This window comes from Astyanax mexicanus, chromosome 24, assembly GCF_023375975.1.
Source record: "Astyanax mexicanus isolate ESR-SI-001 chromosome 24, AstMex3_surface, whole genome shotgun sequence".
In the NCBI taxonomy this organism is placed as follows: Eukaryota; Metazoa; Chordata; class Actinopteri; order Characiformes; family Acestrorhamphidae; genus Astyanax; species Astyanax mexicanus.
In genome coordinates, this window is record NC_064431.1 from 11,267,679 (window position 1) to 11,287,739 (window position 20,061).

The following is a 20,061-nucleotide window of genomic DNA, read 5'->3' on the forward strand; positions in this document are numbered from 1 at the left end:
GAGCATTGACACAGGTAGTGACTAAAAGTTGGTTAAAAGCTTGTACCCTCAGATCCTCTTCTTCTATTTATCTTACTATTCTTCCTGCCCGCTCTGGCATTCACTCCCACCCACCGTAACATAGACTCATTGCCACATTTCAAATCCAAACTCAAAACTTATCTGTTTAAAGTTGCTTATGATTTGTGATTATTAATCCTATTCTGTACTTTTTTTCCACTGTATATTCTATATTCTGTCTCTATATATGTATTGTGTGGTCTGTCAGTTTTATGTTGAATCATGTAAGGTGACAAGAAAGGCGCACACAAGTTAAATCTATTATTGACCCCTTTTACACCTGACACTTGGGTTCAGACCAGACTGAAAAATTAGAATATCTGGACCAAAGGAAGTAGGTGTGAAAGCCCCATTAATAATATGTCTAGATGTCACGAGGCCTCTCATATCCAATGAAGTCTTCACACCATTTCCCAGGATTGCTTTTGTCTGACTATTTTCTGAACCAGTAATTCAAACCTGACTCGTCATTCAACTCAACATAATTTTTTTAATGACCTACACGTTTAACATTTTTTTTGAAAGACGCAGAGGAGTTGCACTCCGTTGCATGGTGGTTTACCTCGGAGATAGGAGACCTCTTTAAGGAATACTTTGTGGGTAAAATGAAATTGCAATCTACTTTAAAACGGTAACTAAAGCAACATTGAAACTGACATATTAACTGTTTTTTTCTATAAGGATGCTGAAGTTCTGAACAGAGAACTTGCTGGGAAGGTTATGAAAATTGTGGTTAACAAAGCTGCCCCAGCCAGTGCCACTCTCGTTGTAGGGGGAACAGAAGTCCTGAGGGGACTGGATATACCAAGTTCTTGTGCCTTGCTGTGATGGGTCTTATATAAGCTCTTAATCTCAGCTACCCAAGACAACTGAGGCATACCTTCTCAAAAGTTTTTCAAAAGTTACTCCTCAAACTGGATGGACTGAAAGCTAGTACAAAATAATGTCAACAAAACAACAGCTCGTAACGTTCAAGGCCTTCTCTGCAAATTGCAGAGTTTTTTAATAAAATAATTCAATTTATGCTTAAAATCCAGTTGAGTTTAATAGACCCTTTATATGTATGTTGAATATTTGAATATAACTCTAAATATTTTTGTGTCGCTGCGAGTATTGTTGCTTCAAGAGATGGTTTTACTATGTAACCTTTCCGAAGCATTTGGAAATAAAAGATGAAGAGTTTCCTTCTGTAATGTTGTTTGTTAACAAATGTTGTCTGATCTACAAGAGCCGTTTGGTGGGTTCAGTGCCTTCTTTGAAAATTGAACAGAGTAGTTTTTTTTTTATTTTGGTATGTTTGACATAGCAAATTTGCCAGCGGTAAATCAGTGCTGTATGTATTAAATAAATCTTAAATTAAATGTGGACACTGTGTTAATTTAATAATGACATACCACTGGCAAATATGGTTCCCCAAAAATGTTTATATAGTGCATATTTACTTTAGTGGTATGTTCTGTTAACTGCTGTGTCTACAGAATCTACAGAATAATTTTCACAGATCTTTTTTTGTTTGTTTGTTTGTTTTTTTGTGAAGCATCTATTTTCAAGAATATTTTGATCTCAAAATCTAATTGTTTTTTTTTTAACTGAAAGGCTTGTTTAATTGTTTAATTAATACTTGCTAATTAAAAAAATAAACAATTTCATTTCTTAACAGCAGTAAAAAGCAATAAAAAGGTAATGGTTTAAAAAAAAATTATTTGCCTGAATATAAAAAAAATCTTACATGGATTAGTTAGGTTTAAATAAATACATTTTTAACGTTTTTAATAAAATTATGGTGGGAACTACAAAATAAGCTTTTTCTCAACAACATTTTAGTTAGGATTGCAAAACGATGCATGCAAATTGTCACATAATTTTTTTAAAGCGATCCAGTATATTATTTTTTAGAGTGCACATAAGAACTGTTGAAAACAAGATAGATGTTAGTGCATTTTACACAGTTAAAATGTGGTTTAGGTCTTAATTTTTGATCGAAAGAGAAGTTTTCAGTACAAAACAACACATGAAGCAGATTTCGCTCTAAGGAGTGAAATAGGAGCTCAAAAACGGTAAAACGGTTTTCTCAGCGTGAAACTTTTTTTTAACATTCAACCCCAACTCTTTATTACATGATGTGGTACATTTTACACAGTTAAATGTGGTTTGTTGAGTCTAACCGCAGAGTGTTGCTGCTAGCGATGCGTTAGGAAGGAGCCGATTTATTTTTTTTGCTGATTTATTTCACAGAGCAATACAACGTGACCATCTGCCAGTTGGGCTGTACGTAGACTGACTTATACATGTGAAACTCTCCTACATAAAAGTGTCCAACTACGGAAAGTCCATTGTGCCAAAAAAAACAACATTTACACATTACTCATATGTTTTGTGTTCTTGCGCCCTCTAGTGTCCGTAAGAGAACATAGCAGTATTTGCAAGTCATGTAAACTGAGGACATGGTTTAGGTCTTTAAAACTCATTTCTGATTGAAAGAGAAGTTTTCAGTAAAAAACGCTTGAAACCGGTTTTCGCTCTTAAGGAGTGAGAGAGGAGCTCAAAACTAAGCGTAAAACGCTTTTCTCAGCGTGAAAAAAGATTTTACTACATTCAACATATAAATGAACCCAAACACTTAAGAAAGAATGACAACGAAATGTTCGTGCATTTTACACAGTTAGAATGTGTTTTAGGGCTTAAAAACTCATTTCTGACCGAAAGAGAAGTTTTCAGTAAAAAAAACAACAACACTTGAAGATGTTTTCGCTCTACGGAATGAAAGAGGAGCTCAAAAACCATGCGTAAAACGCTTTTTTCAGCGTGAAAAAAGATTTTACTACATACCACATACAAATGAACCCCAGCTCTTAAGAAATGTTTATTACATGATGTGGTACATTTTACACAGTCATAATGTGTTTAGGTCTTAAAAACTCATTTGTGATCAAAAGAGAAGTTTCCAGTACAAAACAACACTTCGCTATAAGAAGTGAGAGAGGAGCTCAAAAGTAAGCGTAAAACGCTTTTCTCAGCGTGAAAAAAGATTTTACTACATTCAACATACAAATGAACCCAAACACTTAAGAAAGAATGACAACGAAATGTTCGTGCATTTTACACAGTTAAAATGTGTTTTAGGGCTTAAAAACTCATTTCTGACCGAAAGAGAAGTGTTCAGTACAAAACAACACTTGAAGCAGTTTTCGCTGAAAGGAGTGATAGAGGAGCTCAAAACCATGCGCAAAACTATTTTCTCAGCGTGAAAAAAGATTTTACTACATTCAACATACAATCAACTACATTCAACCCAAACACTTAAGAAACGACGAAAACGAGATGTTAGTGCATTTTACACAGTTATAATGTGTTTTGGGTCTTAAAAATTCATTTCTGACCGAAAGAGAAGTTTTCAGTACAAAACAACACTTGAAGCAGTTTTCGCTCTAAGGAGTGATAGAGGAGCTCAAAACTAAGCGTAAAACACTTTTCTCAGCGTGAAGACAGATTTAACTACATTCAACAAACAAATGAACCCAAACTCTTAAGAAACGACAAAAACGAGATGTCAGTGCATTTTACACAGTTATAATGTGTTTTAGGTCTTAGAAATTCATTTCTGACCGAAAGAGAAGTTTTCAGTACAAAACAACACTTGAAGCAGTTTTCGCTCTAAGGAGTGATAGAGGAGCTCAAAACTAAGCGTAAAACGCTTTTCTAAGCGTGAAAAAAGAATTTACAAGATTCAACATACAAATGAACCCCAACTCTTAAGAAATGTTTATTACACGATGTGGTACATTATACACAGTCATAATGTGTTTAGGTCTTAAAAACTCATTTGTGATCAAAAGAGAAGTTTCCAGTACAAAACAACACTTCGCTATAAGAAGTGAGAGAGGAGCTCAAAAGTAAGCGTAAAACGCTTTTCTCAGCGTGAAAAAAGATTTTACTACATTCAACATACAAATGAACCCAAACACTTAAGAAAGAATGACAACGAAATGTTCGTGCATTTTACACAGTTAAAATGTGTTTTAGGGCTTAAAAACTCATTTCTGACCGAAAGAGAAGTTTTCAGTACAACTACTGTTCTCTAACTGTACTGTACCCACACTCAATGTCCCAATAACTCAGCTGATTATTACAGCGCCCTCTACTGTTCTCTAACTGTGTTGTACCCACACTCAATATAACAATAACTCACCTGATCATTACAGCACCCTCAAATGTTCTCTAACTGTACTGTACCCACACTCAATGTCCCAATAACTCAGCTGACTATTACAGTGTCCTCTACTGTCCTCTAACTGTACTGTACCCACACTCAATATCCCAACAACTCAGCTGACTATTACAGCACCTTCTACTCTCCTTTAACTGTACTATACCCACACTCAATATCCCAGTAACTCAGCTGTTCATTACAGCGCCATCTACTGTTCTCTAGTTGTACTGTACCCACAATCAATAGCAAAATAAATCACCTTATTATTACAGTGACCTCTACTGTCCTCTAACTGTTCTGTACCCACACGCAATATGTCAATAACTCACTTGATTATTACAAAACTCTCTACTGTCCTCTAACTGTACTGTACCCACACTCAATATCACAATAACTCAGCTGATTATTACAGCGCCTTCTACTTTCCTATAAATGTACTGTACCCACACTCAATATCCCAGTAACTCAGCTGATTATTACAGCACCTTCTACAGTCCTTTAACTGTACTGTACCCACACTCAATATCCCAAAACTCAGCTAATCATTACAGCACCCTCTACTGTCCTCTAACTGTAGTGTACCCACACTCAATATCCCAATAACTCAGCTGATCATTTCAGCTCCATCTACTGTTCTCTAATTGTATTGTACCTACAACCAATAGCAAAATAACTCACCTTATTATTACAGTGACCTCTACTGTCCTCTAACTGTTCTGTACCCACACACAATATCACAATAACTCACTTGATTATTACAAAACTCTCTACTGTCCTCTAACTGTACTGTACCCAAACTCAATATCACAATAACTCAGCTAAATATTACAGCGCCCTCTACTATCCTCCAACTGTACTGTACCGACACTCAATATCCCAATAACTCAGCTGATTATTAAAGCTCCGTCTACTGTTCTTGTGACTGTACTGTAACTAACCTCAATATCCCAATAACTCATCTGATCATTACAGCATCCTTTACTGCTCTCTAACTGTACTGTAACTAAACTCAATATCCCAATAACTCAACTGATTCTTACAGGCGCCCGCTACTGTTCTCAAACTGTACTGTACCCACACTCAATATACCAATAACTCAGCTGATTATTACAGCGCCATCTACTGTTCTTTAACTGTACTGTACCCACACTCAATATCCCAATAACTCAGCTGATTATTAAAGGGCATTCTACTGTTCACTAACGGTACTGTACCCACACTCAATATAACAATAACTCACCTGATTATTACAGCGCCCTCTACTGTCCTTTATCTGTTCTGTACCCACACTCAATATCCCAATAAGTCAGCTGATTATGACACCTCCCTCTGCTGTTCTCTAACTGTACTGCACACAAACTCAATATCCCAATGACTCACCCGATTCTTACAGCGCCCTCTACTGCTCTCTAACCGTACTGTATGCACACTCAATATCCCAATAACTGAGCTGATTATTACAGCGCCCTCTACTGTTCTCTAACTGTACTGTACCGACACTCAATATCCCAATAACTCAGCTGATTATTAAAGTTCCGTCTACTGTTCTCTAACTGTACTGTAACTAAACTCAATATCCCAATAACTCATCTTATCATTGCAGCATCCTCTACTGCTCTCTAACTGTACTGTAACTAAACTCAATATCCCAATAACTCAACTGATTATTACAGCGCCCTCTACTTTTCTCAAACTGTACTGTACCCACACTGACTATACCAATAACTCAGCTGATTATTACAGCGCCATCTACTGTTCTTTAACTGTACTGTACCCACACTCAATATCCCAATAACTCAGCTGATTATTACTGGGGATTCTACTGTTCACTAACGGTACTGTACCCACACTCAATATCCCAATAACTCAGCTGATTATTACAGTGCCCTCTACTGTCCTTTAACTGAACTGTAACCACACTCAATATAACAATAACTCACCTGATTATTACAGCACCCTCTACTGTCCTTTAACTGTACTGTACCCATACTCAGTGTCCCAATAACTCAGCTGATTATTACAGCGCCATCTACTGTCCTCTAACTGTACTGTTGCCCCACTCAATTTCCCAATAACTCAGCTGATCATTACAGCGCCATCTACTGTTGTCTAATTGTACTGTACCCACATTCAACAGCAAAATAACTCACCTTTCTATTACAGTGCCCTCTACTGTCCTCTAACTTTTCATTAACCACACTCAATATCCCAGTAACTCACCTGATCATTACAGCACCCTCTACAGTACAGTTAGAGAACAGTAGAGGGCGCTGTACTAATCAGCTGATTTATTGGGTTATTGAGTGTGGGTACAGTACGGTTAGAGAGGGCGGTAGAGGGCGCTGTAATAATCGGCTGAGTTATTGGGATATTGAATGTGGGTACAGAACAATAAGAGGACAGTAGAGGGCGCTGTAATAAAAAGGTGAGTTATTTTGCTGTTGAATGTGTGTACAGTAAAATTAGACAGTAGATGGCACTGTATTGATCAGCTAACCTATTGGGATATTAACTGTGGGTACAGTACAGTTAGAGGACAGTAGAGGCCACTGTAATAATCAGCTGAGTTATTGTTTTATTGTTATATCAGTTAGAGGACAGTAGAGGGCGCTGTAATAATAAGATGAGTTATTGTTATATTGAGTGTGGGTAGAGTATAATTAAAGAAATGTAGATGGCGCTGTAATAATCAGCTGAGTTATTGGAATATTGAGTGTGGGTACAGTACAGTTAGAGGACATTAGAGGGCGAAGTAATAATTAGCAGAGTTATTAGGACATTAATTGTGGGTACAGTACAGTTCTCTAACATTAATTGTGGGTACAGTACAGTTCTCTAACTGTACTGTACCCACAATTAATGTCCTAATAACTCTGCTAATTATTACTTCGCCGTCTAATGTCCTCTAACTGTACTGTACCCACATTCAATATCCCAATAACTCAGCTGATTATTACAGCACCGTCTACTGTTCTCTAACTGTACTGTATCCACACTCAATATTGCAATAACTCAGCTGATTATTAGAGCACCTTCTACAGTCCTTTAACTGTACTGTACCCACACTTAATATCCCAATAACTCAGCTAATCATTACAGCGCAATCTACTGTTCTCTAATTGTACTGTACCCACAATCCATAGCAAAATATCTCACCTTATTATTACAGCGCCCTATAATGCTCGCTAACTGTACTGTACCCACATTGAATATCCAAATAAATCCGCTGATTATTACAGGGCCCTCTACTGTTCTCTAACTGTACTGTACCCACACTCAATACAGCAATAACTCAGCTGATTATTACAGCACCCTCTACTGTTTTCTAACTGTACTATACTCACACTCAATGTCCCAATAACTCAGCTGCTTATTATAGCGCCCTCTACTGTCCTCTAACTGTACTGTACCTACACTTAATATCCCAATAACTCAGCTAATCATTTTAGCGCAATCTACTGTTCTCTAATTGTACTGTACCCACAATCCATGGCAAAATAACTTACCTTATTATTACAGCACCCTTGACTGTCCTCTAACTGTACTGTACACACACTCAATATCTAAATAACTCAGCTGATTATTACACGGCCCTCTACTGCTCTCTAGTGGTACTGTAAACACATTTAATATCCAAATAATTTAGCTGATTATTACAGCACCTTCAACTGTCCTTTAACTGTAATGTACCCACATTCAATATCACAATAACTCGCCTGATCATTACAGCACCCGTTACTTTTCTCTAAGTGTACTGTACCCACACTCAATATCCCAATAACTCAGCTGATTATTATAGAGCCCTCTAGAGTCCTCTCAATGTACTGTACCCACACTCAATATCACAATAACTCAGCTAATTATTACAACGCCCTCTACTGTTCTCTAACTGTACTGTACCCACACTCAATATCACAATAACTTAGCTGATCATTACAGCACCATCTACTGCTCTCTCACCCTACTGTACCCACACTCAATATCCAAATAACTCAGCTGATTATTACAGCGCCCTCTACTGTTCTCTAACTGTACTGTACCCACACTAAATATCCCAACAACTCAGCTGATTATTACAGCACAGTCTACTGTTCTCTAACTGTACTATACCCACACTCAATATCCCAATAACTCAGCCGATTATTACAGCGCCCTCTACTCTTCTCTAACTGTATTGTACCCACACTCAATATCCCAAAAACTCAGCTGATTATTACAGCACATTTTACTGTCCTTTAACTCTACTGTACCCACACTCAATATCCTAATAACTAAGCTGATTATTACAATGCCCTCTACTGTTCTCTAGCTATACTGTACCCACACTCAATATCACAATAACTCATCTGATCATTACAGCACCCTCTACTGCTCTCTAACTGTACTGTACCCACACTCAATATCCCAATAACTCAGCTGATTATTACAGGTCCCTCTACTGTCCTTTAACTGTACTGTACCCACACTCAATATAACAATAACTCAGCTGATTATTACAGCGCCCTCTACTGATCTCTAACTGTACTGTACCCACACTCAATATCCCAATAACTCAGCTGATCATTACAGCACCCTCTACTGTTCTCTAACTGTACTGTACCTACACGCAATATCACAATAACTCACTTGATTATTACAATACCCTCTACTGTCTTCTAACTGTACTGTACCCACACTCAATATCACAATAACTCAGCTAATTATTATAGCGCCCTTGGTTGTTCTCTAACGGTACTGTACCCACACTCAATATCCCAGTAACTCAGCTGATCAATACACCGCCATCTACTGTTGTCTAATTGTACTGCACCCAAAATCAATAGCAAAATAAATCATCTCATTATTACAGCGCCGTCTACTGTTCTCTAACTGTTCTGTACCCACACTCAATATCCCAATAACTCAGCTGATTATTACAGCACTTTCTACTGTCCTTTAATTGTACTGTACACACACTCAATATCATAATAATGCAGCTGATTATTACAGCACTTTCTACTGTTCTCTAACGGTACTGTACCCACACTCAAAATCCCAATAACTCAGCTGATTATTACAGCGCCCTCTACCGGTCTCTAACTGTACTGTACCCAGACGCAATATCACAATAACTCACTTGATTGTTACAATACCCTCTACTGTCCTCTAAGTGTACTGAACCCACACTCAATATCACAATAACTCAGCTGATTATTACAGCACCAGCTACTGTTCTCTAACCATACTGTACCCACACTCAACATCCCAATAACTCCGCTGATTATTACATCGCCCTCTACTGTTCTGTAAGTGTACTGTACCCACACTCAATATCCCAATAACTCAGCTGATTATTACAACACCCTCTACTGTCCTCTAACTGTACTGTACCCACACTTAATACCACAATAACTCAGCTGATTATTACAGCGCCCTCTACTGTTCTCTAACAGTACTGTACCCACACTCAATATCCCAATAACTCAGCTGATTATTACAGCGGCCTCTGCTGTTCTCTAACTGTACTGTACCCATACTCAATATCCAAATAACTCAGCTAATTATTACAGGGCCTGCTACTGTTCTCTAACGGTACTCTACCCACACTCAATTTCACAATATCTCAGCTGATTATTACAGAGCCCTCTTCTGTTCTCTATCTGTACTGTAACCGCACTCAATATCCCAATAACTCACTTGATTTTTAAAATACCCTCTACTGTCCTCTAACTGTACCGTGCCCACACTCAATTTCACAATATCTCAGCTGATTATAACAGAGCCCTCTACTGTTCTTTAACTGTACTGTACCCACACTCAATATCCCAATAAATCAGCTGAATATTACAGCACATTTTACTGTCCTCTAACTTTACTGTACCCACTCTCAATATCCCAATAACTCAGCTGATCAATACAGTGCAATCTACTGCTCTCTAACTGTACTGTACCCACACTCAACATCCCAATAACTCAGCTGATCAATACAGCGCCATCTATTGTCCTCTAACTGTACTGTACCCACACTCAATATCCCAATAACTCATCTGTTCATTACAGTGCCATCTACTGTTGTCTATCTGAACTGTACCTAAAAACAATAGCAAAATAACTCACCTTATTATTACAGCGCCCTCTACTGTCCTCAAACTCTACTGTGCCCAGATGCAATATCACAATAACTCACTTGATTGTTACAATACCCTCTTCTGTCGTCTAACTGTACTGTGCCCACACTCAATTTCACAATATCTCAGCTGATTATTACAGTGACCTCTACTGTTCTCTGATTGTACTGTACCCATAGTCAATATCCCATTAACTGAGCTGATTATTACAGAGCCCTCTACTGTTCTCTAACGGTACTGTAGCCAGACGCAATATCACAATAACTCACTTGATTGTTACAATACCCTCTATTGTCCTCTAACTGTACTTTACCCACACTCAATATCCCAATAACTCAGCTGATTTTTACAGGGCCTGCTAATGTTCTCTAACGGTACTGTACCCACACTCAATATCCCAACAACTCAGCTGATTATTACAGTGCCATCTACTGGTCTCTAACTGTACTGTACCCAAACTCAATATCCCAATAACTCAACTGATTTTTACAGGGCCTGCTAATGTTCTCTAACGGTACTGTACCCACACTCAATATCCCAACAACTCAGCTGATTATTACAGCGCCATCTACTGGTCTCTAACTGTACTGTACCCAAACTCAATATCCCAATAACTCAACTGATTTTTACAGGGCCTGCTAATGTTCTCTAACGGTACTGTACCCACACTCAATATCCCAATAACTCAGCTGTTTTTTACAGGGCCTGCTATTGTTCTCTAATCTAACTGTACCCACACTCAATATCCCAATAACAAAGCTGATTTTTACACCGCCTTCTACTGTTCTCTATCTGTACTGTAACCACACTCAATATCCCAATAACTCACTTGATTGTAACAATACCCTCTACTGTCCTCTAACTGTACTGTGCCCACACTCAATATCCCAATAACTCAGCTGATTATTACAGAGCCCTTTACTGTCCTTTAACTGTACTGTACCCACACTCAGCTGATTATTACAGCGCCCTCTATTGTCCTCTAACTGTACTGTACACACACTCAATATCCCAATAACTCAGCAGATTATCACAGCACCTTCTACTCTGCTTTAACTGTACTGTACCCACGCTCAATATCCCAATAACTCTGCTGATTATTACAGCCCCATCTACTGTTCTCTAGTTGTACTGTACCCACAAACAATAGCAAAATAACTCACCTTATTACTACAGCGCCCTCTACTGTCCTCTAACTGTTCTGTACCCACACTCAATATCCCAATAAGTCAGCTGATTATTACAACGCCCTCTACTAATCTCTAACTGTATTGTACCTAAACGCAATATCATAATAACTCACTTGATTGTTACAATACCCTCTACTGTCCTCTAACTATTCTGTACCCACACTCAATATCCCAAAAACTCAGCTGACTATTACAGCGCCCTCTACAGTTCTCTAATGGTACTGTACCCAAATTCATTATCTCAATAACTCAGCTGATCATTATAGCGCCCTCTCCTGTCCTCTAACTGTACTGTACCCACACTCAATATCCCAATAATTCAGCTGATTACTACTGCGCCCTCTACTGTTGTCTAATTGTACTGTACCCACAATCAATAGCAAAAATAACTTACATTATTATTACAACGCCCTCTCCTGTCCTCTACCTGTACTGTACCCACACTCAATATCTCAATAACTCAGCTGATCATTACAGCGCCATCTACTGTTCTCTAATTGTGCTGTACCCAAAATCAATAGCAAAATAACTCACTTGATTGTTACATCACCCTTTACTGTCCTCTAACTGTTCTATACCCACACTCAATATCCCAATAACTCAGCTGATTATTACAACGCCCTCTACTGTTCCCTAACTGTCCTGTAACCACACTCAATATCCCAATAACTCACCTGATCATTACAGCGCCCTCTGGTGTCCTCTAACTATTCTGTACCCACACTCAATATACCAAAAACTCAGCTGACTATTACAGCGCTCTCTACAGTTCTCTAACTGTACTGTACCCAAATTCAATATCACAATAACTGAGCTGATCATTACAGCACCCTCTACTGTCCTCTAACTGTTCTGTACCCACACTCAATATCCCAATAACTCAGCTGATTATTACAATGCCCTCTACTGTTCTCTAACTGTAATGTACCTACACTCAATACCCCAATAACTCAGCTGATTATTACAGAGACCTCTACTGTTCTCTAACTTTACTGTACAGACACTCAATATCCCAATAACTCAGCTGATTATTACAGCACCTTCTACTGTCCTTTAACTGTACTGTACCCACACTCAATAGCTGCGGTCCAATATGAAGGGAGCTGCCTAACTAGTTATTGCCTTCAAAGGCAGCTCCCTCGTTCGGCAGCATTTTCACCCATAAGGGATCTTATAAGGCAGCACCTTCGGGACACGCTGGCGCTTATGGGGGTAGATGGCGCTCCCCCTGGGGTGGGTAGATGGCGCTCTCACACTCAAGGTGACGCTGGGCGGCACGAGGCGTCTGTGAGCGGATGAATCGGAACCTAGCCGCTTTCCTCTGAGCGCGCTAGCTGCACAGGCAATGATTCATCCGCAGCAGCTCGAAAAAAGGGGTGATTGACTTCGCACGTGTCGGAGGAGGCGTGTGCTCGTCCGCATCCTCCAAGGGTCGCAGGCGTCACCGGTGATGGGGACGCACAAAGGGTGGGACAATTGGATATCCAAATTGGGAGAATAATCAGAAATAAAATTATATAAAAAAAAATAATAATAAATGTGGCTGACTTATACATGTGAAACTCTCCTGCATAAAAGTGTCCAACTACGGAAAGTCCATTGTGCCAAAAAAATAACATTTACACATTACTCATATGTTTTGTGTTCTTGCGCCCTCTAGTGTCCCAAAGAGAACAAGCAATATTTGCAAGTCATGTAACCTGAGGACATGGTTTAGGTCTTTAAAACTTATTTATGATTGAAGAAGAAGTATTCAGTACAAAAAAAACGCTTGAAACCAGTTTTCGCTCTAAGGAGTGATAGAGGAGCTCAAAACTAAGCGTAAAACGCTTTTCTCAGCCTGAAAAAAGATTTCATTACGTTCAACATACAAATAAACCCAAACACTTAAGAAATGACAAAAACGAGATGTTAGTGCATTTTACACAGTTAAAATGTGTTTTAGGTCTTAAAAACTCATTTCTGATCGAAAGAGAAGTTTTCAGTACATATCAACACTTAAAACAGTTTTTGCTCTCAGGAGTGAGAGAGGAGCTCAAAACTAAGCGTAAAATGCTTTTCTCAGCCTGAAAAAAGATTTTAAAACATTCAACAAATGAACCCAAACATTCAAGAAATGACAAAGACGAAATGTTAGTGCATTTTCCACAGCTATAATGTGTTTTAGGTCTTAAAAACTCATTTCTGATCGAAAGAGAAGGTTTTAGTACAAACCAACATTCGAAGCCGTTTTCGTTCTAAGGAGTGAAAGAGGAGCTCAAAACTAAGCGTAAAACGCTTTTCTCAGCGTAAAAAAAGATTTAACTACATTCAACATACAAATGAACCCAAACACTCAAGAAAGGACAAAACGAAATGTTCGTGCATTTTACACAGTTAAAATGTGTTTTAGGTCTTAAAAACTCATTTCTGACCGAAAGAAAAGTATTCAGTACAAAACAACACTTGGAGCAGTTTTCGTTCTAAGGAGTGAGAGAGGAGCTCAAAACTAAGCGTAAGACGCTTTTCTCAGCGTGAAAAATGATTTTACTACATTCAACATACAAATGAACCCAAAAACTTAAGAAATGACAAAAACGAGATGTTAGTGCATTTTACACATTTATAATGTGTTTTAGGTCTTAAAAACTCATTTCTGACCGAAAGAAAAGTATTCAGTACAAAACAACACTTAAAACAGTTTTCGCTCTAAGGAGTGATAGAGGAGCTCAAAACTAAGCGTAAGACGCTTTTCTCAGCGTAAAAAAGACTTAACTACATTCAACATACAAATTAACCCAAACACTCAAGAAAGGACAAAACGAAATGTTCGTGCATTTTACACGTTCGTGCATTTTCTGGTGGAAAGAAAAGGTTTTAGTACAAAAAAACACTTGAAACCGGTTTCGCTCTAACGAGTGAAAGAGGAGCTCAAAACTAAGCGTAAAACGCTTTTCTCAGCGTAAAAAAAGATTTAACTACATTCAACATACAAATGAACCCAAACACTCAAGAAAGGACAAAACGAAATGTTCGTGCATTTTACACACTTAAAATGTGTTTTAGGTCTTGAAAACTCATTTCTGACCGAAAGAGAAGTTTTCAGTACAAAACAACACTTAAAACAGTTTTCGCTCTAAGGAGTGAAAGAGGAGCTCAAAACTAAGCGTAAAACGCTTTTCTCAGCGTGAAAAAAGATTTTACTGCATTCAACATACAAATGAACCCAAACACTTAAAAAAGAATGAAAACGAAATGTTCGTGCATTTTACACAGTTATAATGTGTTTTAGGTCTTAGAAATTCATTTCTGACCGAAAGAAAAGTTTTCAGTACAAAACAACACTTGAAGCAGTTTTCGTTCTAAGGAGTGAAAGAGGAGCTCAAAACTAAGGGTAAAACGCTTTTCTCAGCGTGAACAAAGATTTTACTACATTCAAAACCTAAACATGACAAAATGACAAAAACGAGATGTTAGTGCATTTTACACAGTTATAATGTGTTTTAGGTCTTAAAAACTCATTTCTGATCGAAAGAGAAGTTTTCAGTACATATCAACACTTGAAACAGTTTTCGCTCTCAGGAGTGAGAGAGGAGCTCAAAACTAAGCGTAAAACGCTTTTCTCAGCCTGAAAAAAGATTTTACAACATTCAACATACAAATAAAGCTAAACATGACAAAATGACAAAAACGAGATATTAGTGCATTTTACACAGTTATAATGTGTTTTAGGTCTTAAAAACTCGTTTCTGACCTAAAGAGAATTTTTCAGTACAAAACAACACTTTAAACCGGTTTTCGCTCTAAGGAGTGAAAGAGGAGCTAACTACATTCAACATACAAATGAACCCAAACACTTAAGAAAGAATGAAAACTAAATGTTTGTGCATTTTACACAGTTATAATGTGTTTTAGGTCTTAAAAACTCATTTCTGACCGAAAGAAAAGTACTCAGTACAAAACAACACTTGAAGCAGTTTTCGCTCTAAGGAGTTGAAAGAGGAGCTCAAAACTAAGCGTAAAACGCTTTTCTCAGCGTGAAAAAAGATTTTACAACATTCAACAGACAAATAAACCTAAACATGACAAAATGACAAAAATGAGATGTTAGTGCATTTTACAAAGTTATAATTTGTTTTAGGTCTTAAAAACTCATTTCTGATCGAAAGAGAAGTTTTCAGTACATATCAACACTTGAAACAGTTTTCGCTCTCAGGAGTGAGAGAGGAGCTCAAAACTAAGGGTAAAACGCTTTTCTCAGCCTGAAAAAAGATTTTAAAACATTCAACAAATGAACCCAAACATTCAAGAAAGGACAAAACGAAATGTTCGTGCATTTTACACAGTTAAAATGTGTTTTAGGTCTTAAAAACTCATTTCTGATGGAAAGAAAAGGTTTTAGTACAAAAAAACACTTGAAACCGGTTTCGCTCTAACGAGTGAAAGAGGAGCTCAAAAATAAGCGTAAAACGCTTTTCTCAGCGTAAAAAAAGATTTAACTACATTCAACATACAAATGAACCCAAACACTCAAGAAAGGACAAAACGAAATGTTTGTGCACAGTTAAAATGTGTTTTAGGTCTTGAAAACTCATTTCTGACCGAAAGAGAAGTTTTCAGTACAAAACAACACTTAAAACAGTTTTCGCTCTAAGAAGTGATAGAGGAGCTCAAAACTAAGCGTAAAACGCTTTTCTCGGGATGAAATTTTTTTTACTACATTTAACATACAAATGAACCCAAACACTCAAGAAAGGACAAAACGAAATGTTCGTGCATTTTACACAGTTAAAATGCGTTTTAGGTCTTAAAAACTCATTTCTGTCCGAAAGAAAAGTACTCAGTACAAAAGAACACTTAAAGCAGTTTTCGTTCTAAGGAGTGAGAGAGGAGCTTAAAACTAAGCGTAAAACGCTTTTCTCAGCGTGAAAAAAGATTTTAAAACATTCAACATACAAATGAACCCAAACATTCAAGAAATTACAAAAACGAGATGTTAGTGCATTTTACACAGCTATAATGTGTTTTAGGTCTTAAAAGCTCATTTCTGACTGAAAGAGAAGTTTTCAGTACCATAAACTTAAACATAAACGCATCTCTTAGCCTGAATCGTTCAAAAACAGACTTTATTCAACACACAAATTAATTCAAACACTTTAGAAATGTTGAAAACAAGACGTTAGTGCATTTTACACATGAACTGAAAAGAGAAGTTTTCAGTTCAAAGCAATACTTGATAAAGTTTCTCTCTCTTTAAAAGACATAGGTTTAATATATCCATGTGTATAGAAATATGATTAATGAAAGCAGTTAGAGTTAATGTAAACTTTGATGCAATTAGTAGTGGAGAGTAAACAGCTAGTGCAAGGCAGGTGAATAAACTGGTTGATGGGCAGCTGAACTGTGGTGGGTGATAGGGAAGGCTGACTTCAAGAAACTTCCATCAATCCGGCCCACCGGAGACATGAGATCCTGAAGGTGCAACATCCATTGGTATCGGGTCAGACAGATGGGCAGTCTGTAACTCTGAGGAAAACAGAAAGATGGAATTAGTTTTGATTGGATACTTCCCCCAGTTGAAGCCCCCTTGTTGAAGATAGTGTAAAATGCATCACACACCACACCATGTATGTTAAATAAACTGCATTACATTCAGACCTTGCAGTGCTGAGATCATAGGGGGAGTATGATTTAGACTGACTTAAAAATAATGCTGCCAAATTTATACTCCCCCCAGTTTAAGCCCCCATGTTGAAGATAGAGTAAAATACATCGCAGGACACACTCTACACATCATGACATGTAGGAAACATAAATTACATGACATTCAGACCTTGCAGTGCTGAGATGATAGGGGGAGTATAATTTCAGTAGACATAAAAAATAATGCTCCCAAAATAATACTTCCCCCAGTTGAAGCCCCCTGTTGAAGATCAGAGTAAAATGCATCACAGGACATACTCTACACACCATGACGTGTATGTAAAATAAATTACATGACATTAAGTCCTTGTAGTGCTAAGATCATAGTGGGTGTATAATTTCGGCAGGCCTAAAAATAATGCTGCCAAAATTATACTCCCTCCAGTTGAAGCCCCCTGTTGAAGTGGAGTAAAAAGCATCACAGAACATACTCTACACACCATGACATGTATGAAACATAAATTGCATGACATTCAGACCTTGCAGTGCTGAGACCATAGTGGGTGTATAATTTCGTCAGGCTTAAAAATACTGCTGCCAAAATTACACTCCCCCCATTTAAAGCCCCCCGGTTGAAGATATAGTAAAATTAATCACCGCACATACTCTACACACCATGACATGTATGAAACATAAATTGCATGACATTCACACCTTGCAGTGCTGAGATCATAGGGGGAGTATAATTTCATCAGGCTTAAAAAAAATGCTGCCAAAATTATACTACCCCCATTTGAAGCCTCCCTGTTGCAGACATAGTAAAATGCATCACAGGACATACTCTACACACCATGCCATGAATGCAAAATAAATGACATTACATTCAGACCTTGCAGTGCTGAGTTCATAGGGGAAGTATAATTTCGGCAGGATTAAAAATAATGCTGCCAAAATTATACTCCGCCCATTAGAAGCCCCCCTGATGAAGTTGAGCGAAATGCATCAGAAGACATACAGTACACACCATGACATGTATGATAAATATATAGTAAAATGTATCACAGGACATACTCTACACACCATGACATGTATGTAAAATAAATTACATGACATTCAGACATTGCAGTCCTGAGATCATAGGGGGAGGATTATTTCGGCAGGCTTAAAAATAATGCTGCCAAAATTGTACTCCCTCCAGTTGAAGCCCCTCTGTTGAAGATAGAGTTGTAAGGCTATTCCATGGGGTACCCTAATTGTTTTTGCACACCTCCGTTCCTCACCTTGAGCATTGTGTTGAAAGTACCATTAATCAATTGTTAATCAAATCAAATCATGAAGCCTGGCCAAAAGGGCAGTTGACACCTCTTGCTTGAAGATGGGGCCAAAGGGCAACTGACCATCTTGCTTGAGGATGTCTACTGAGTTGAAGAACTTTTTAAATGCTGGATCTGAAATGTATCTTGTTAATATGAAATGTGAATGTCTTTGTGTTTGGTATCATTTTAATGGTCTCAGTGTGAGAAGTACAATGGTCTCAGTGAAGAAATGTTAAAGATAACCTTAATAGAACATCTCTGAACTTTGGGAGAAATGTCTCCATTCTGAAGAGACACTCCCCTTCCTGCTCCTGATGGGTGTAGGATTGCCCCGTGATGATCAAAGGCCATGATGAACAAATGGTGGTGATAGTCGGTAAATAGTGCCAAATTCTAATTCCCATGTGAAAATGAAGTGTATTGTTCTGGTTGGATATTTAAGGAAAGCACAAAGACCTACTCTCTGAGTTTGTATGGTAGTATGAGACCTCCCATGCTCTGCATGTAACCACCACTTCAAATATACCATACAATATTGTATTTCTATGACAATTCTATTTCTATAACATTGTAGTACTATGCACTATTCTTAACTATTATCTTTAGATCTGTCTTTAGATTACTTTAGGAATATTGTTATATTGTTACATATGTCAATTAAGGTCACAATAAACCATTAACTGTTAATCTGTAGTAATTACTTTGTTGAGTCTTTTTCTAATAAGTCTTAGAGCCTAAGGGGTCTGAGATTCTTTGAGTCTCTAGATTTTCATAGTTATATAGTGAGTTTCACTGGGTGCTATACTAAGCTCTTAACCGCTGAGGGGTATATGAAGTTTGAGTGTTATGTCCTGTAACTATTAATTTAGATTAAGTTCTGGACCACTGAACATCTCAACCTAGGTGCCGGGCTGTTTTCACATGTTATGTAGTTTTGTTGGCTATGCCACATTTTAACCTCTGAGGGAAACAGATAAAATTGAGTGTTATGTTCTGTAACCACTAGTATAGACTAAGTTCTGGACCGCTGAACATCTCAACCCAGGTACCAGGCTGTTCTGCAGTATTGTTGTCTAGCTTTTATGCCCATATCTCCTATCACTGAACTATTTAACAAGACCTGGTTTTATTAGACAGATTCTAATCTTAGTAGATGCGCTACTGTTAATAGTTAACTGGTAATCTTTACCTAGTTGATAATTATAAATGGAGTCAGATTAGTTTAAATTAATGTCTCACCTAAGTCTCATCTAAAGTACCGGAAAACGGAATTCGCATTAGGAGGACAAGGCATAGGCCTGTTGTCGCCTCCCCTACAGAGTAAAATGTATCACAGCACATACTCTACACACCATGACATGTATGAAGCATAACTTGCTTGACATTCAAACCTGGCAGTGCTGGAATAATGGGGGTAGTATAATTTCTGCAGGCTTGAAAATAATGCTGCCAAAATTATACTCCCCCCAGTTTAAGCCCCCCTGTTGGAGAATTACATTGCATTCAGACTGTGTAGTGCTGAGCTAATCGGGGGAGCATAATTTCGGCAGGCTTAA